The following is a 3776-nucleotide window of genomic DNA, read 5'->3' on the forward strand; positions in this document are numbered from 1 at the left end:
AAATGGAAAATCATTTCTTAAAAATCAGAAATTACATTTGCCTATCGTAATTTTCAGTGCTATTTAGAAAATATAAATTTAAGCCTACATTTGCCTAGTTATAAATTATGTTTCACCCATAAACCAAAGCAGTTTTGTTGAATCACACTCAGTAAGTTCTCACTGAAGAAGTGACTGTACACTACCCTCTAGGCCAATGTTCAGGGGTCCCTGGAAAGGTGAGCAGTCAGGGGCTGCAGGGCTTCTGCTCTCAAATCAAAGCAGCTGTTTCGTCACATATCAAGGTTCCTCATAAGATGCTATTTACAAATATGTACTTCACAAGCTTTAAAAAATTCTGAAAAACCACTGATCAAGGAAACAGAAATATACCAGAAAAAAAAAAAAAGCCTCACAAACTTATTAATGATTCTTCTCCCTTGAGAAACTGGCTAGGAGGAGCACATTCAGGTAATACATCTTTTCATTTTCGTTTTTCCATATTATTCTACAGAGATAATTTTGGGCACATTCCATCTAATTTCAAATCATACTACCTGATACAAGATTTTAAAAATAGTAATTAAAACACAACCTCTAAGCTGACAAAAATTGTTTGAAAAAAGAAGTTGATGAAAACAAAAGTTTAAAACAAGTTTAAAACAAAAAACTTAAACTTTGTGACTGGGCCAACTCCTTTAAGAGTAAACATTCAGAAAAAACATTCAGAAAAAGTTCACCAAGTGTTTGAGTAAGTTTAGAGGGAGACAAGTAGAGAAGGGTTGGACACGAAGTGGGCATTGAAAAAGACAGAATTGGGGGATAAAAAACATGGGCAAATAATTTTTCTAAGAAAAAAGGAACAGAATGAGCAAAGGGATAAAGGAATGAACTGTTTCCAATGAGAAAGAACTCTATTTGGTCAGGACATAGTTGAAGGGCAATAAGAAATGATTGTGAACTGAGATTGTAGCCAGCTAATGAAAGGTTCTCAACACCAGAGTAAAAACTTGGGCTTTTTTCAGTAAAAAAGAAGGAAGTGCAGATATACCTCCTTTTATTGTGCATCACCTTATTGTGTTTTGCAGATATTGTGGTTTTGATAAATTGGTTTCTTTCAATCCTGTGTCCAGCAAGTCTATGAGCGCCATTTTTTTCAACAGCATGTTCTCATTTCATGTCTCTGTCGCATTTTGGTAATTTTTGCAATATTTCAAATGTTTCCATTATTATTAAACCTATTTTAATGATCTGTAATCAGTGATCTTTGATGTTTTTGTAAGTATTTGGAGGCAGCATGAACCATACCCATGTAAGGCAGTGAACGTAATAAAAGTATGTGTTCGGACTGCTCTACTAACAAGCTGTTCCCACATCCCTCTCTCCTTGAGACAAAATAACATTGAAATTAGGCCAACTAATAATCCTACAATGGCCTCTAACTGTTCAAGTAAAAGGAAGAGTCACATATCTCTCACTTTCAATCAAAAGCTAGAAATAATTATACCTAGTCATCAAGCATTTCTCACCAAGGACAATCTTGGAAAGTCAAGATAGACTGAAAGCTAGGTCTCTTGCACAAGTTGTGAATGCAAAGGAAAAGTTCTTGAAGGAAATTAAAAGTGCTATTTCCTTACTGTAAGTATTGAAAAGTGTTCCAGAAAACATGAATGAAAAGAAAATGAAACAGCCTTATTGCCGATATGGGAATGTTTTAGTGGTCTGGATAGATCAAACTAGCCACAACATTGCCTTAAGCGAAAGCCTAATCCTGAGCAAAGCCCTAACATGCTTCAATTCTATGAAGGCTGAGAGAGATGAGGAAGCTATTGAAGAAAAGTTGCAAGCTACCAAGAGGTTGGTTAATGATGTTTAAGGAGATAGGTTGTTTCCATAATATAAAAGTGCAAGGTGAAGCAGTAAGTGCTGATGGAGAACCTGCAGTAAGTTATCCAGAATATCTAGCTAAGATCATTGATGAAAGTGGTTACACTAAACAACATATTTTCAATGTAGATAAAACAACCTTCTTTTACAAAAAGGTGCCATCTAAAACTTTCATAGTTAAAGAGAAGTCAATGCTTGCCTTTAAAGCTTTAAAGGACAGGCTGACTCTCTGTAGTGGTGAATGTAGCTGATGACTTTAATTTGAAGCCAATGCTCCTTTGCCATCCTGAAAATCCTAGGACCCTTAAAACTTTTACCTACTCTGCCTGTGTTCAATAAATGGAACAGTCTGGATAATAGGACATCTGTTTACAACACAGTTCACTGAATATTTTAAGCCCATTGTTGAGACCTGCTTGGAAAAAAAAATTCCTTTCAAAGTATTACTACTCATTGACAATATACCTGGTCACCCAACAGCTCTGATGATGTACAAATAGATTAATGTTGTTTTCATGCCTCTTAACACAACATGCATTCTGCAGCCATGGATCAGGGAGTAAATTTGACTTTTGAATCTTACTATATAAGAAGTACATTTTGTAAGACCATAGCTGTCATAGGTAGTGATTCCTCTGATGGATCTGGGCAAAGTAAATTGAAACCTTCCAGAAAGGATTTGCCATTCCAGATGCCATTAAGAACATTTGTGATTCAGGGGAAGAGGTCTAAATATGAACATTAACAGGAATTTGAAAGAAGTTGATTTCAACTCTCATGGATAATTTTGAGGGTTTCATGACTTCAGTGAAGGAAGTCACAGCAGATGTGGAAATAGCAAGAGAACTAAAATTTAGCAATGGAGTCTGTAGATGTGACTGAATTGCTACAACTTGACGCCAAAACTTGAACAGATGAGGAATTGTTTCTTATGAATGAGCTAAGAAAGTGGTTTCTTGAGTTGGAATCTACTCCTGGTGAAGATGCTGAGACCATTGCTGAAATGACAATAAAGAATTTAGAAAATTATTTAAACATGGTTGAAAAAGCAGAGGCAGAGACTGAGAGGACTGGCTCCAATTTTGAAAAAAGATCTACCATTGGTAAAATGCTATCAAAACAGCATCACATGCTAGAGAAATCTTTCATGAAAGGACAAGGCAATAGATGTGATAAACTTCATTGTTTTCTCAAGAAATTGCCATAGCCACCCCAACTTTAGTAACCACTACATAGATCTATCAGCAAACAACATCCAGACAAGATCCTCTGTCAGCAAAAGGAGTACAAACTTCTGAACATTCAGATGATTGTTAACATTTTTTAGCAATTGTGTGTGTGTGTGTGTATATGTATGTATGTATGTATTTTATATGGGGTCTCGCCATGTTGACCAATTTGGTCTTGAACTTCTGGGCTCAGGTGATCCTCCCACCTTGGCCTCCGAAAGTGCTGGGATTACAGGTGTGAGCCACTGCACACAGCCTATTTTTTATTAAGGCATGTATATTGTGTTTTTCGACATAATGCTATTGCACACTTAAAAGACTACAGTATGATGTAAACATAACTTTCATATGCACTGGGAAACCAAAAAAAGGTGTGTAACTTGCTTTACTATATCACTTTATCGATATGGTGTGGAACCAAACCTGCAATATATCCAAGGTATGTCTATAATAGCAAGGGAAATTTCACGTACAAGATAAATTCCAGAGACATTACAGAGGTAGAATGGATAAAGCTTGAGTACTGACTGGAAGTTAAGTGAATGAAAAAAAGAAATCAAAGATAATGCTAAAGTAGAGTTCAGGTAAGGACTATAAGGATTAAAAGGATTAAAGGTAAAAGATTTTCAATATCTACACTGATTTGTTTATGTCAAGGAAATTTCAAAAGCATAGCCAAAA

This window comes from Pongo abelii, chromosome 6, assembly GCF_028885655.2.
Source record: "Pongo abelii isolate AG06213 chromosome 6, NHGRI_mPonAbe1-v2.0_pri, whole genome shotgun sequence".
Classification (NCBI taxonomy): domain Eukaryota; kingdom Metazoa; phylum Chordata; class Mammalia; order Primates; family Hominidae; genus Pongo; species Pongo abelii.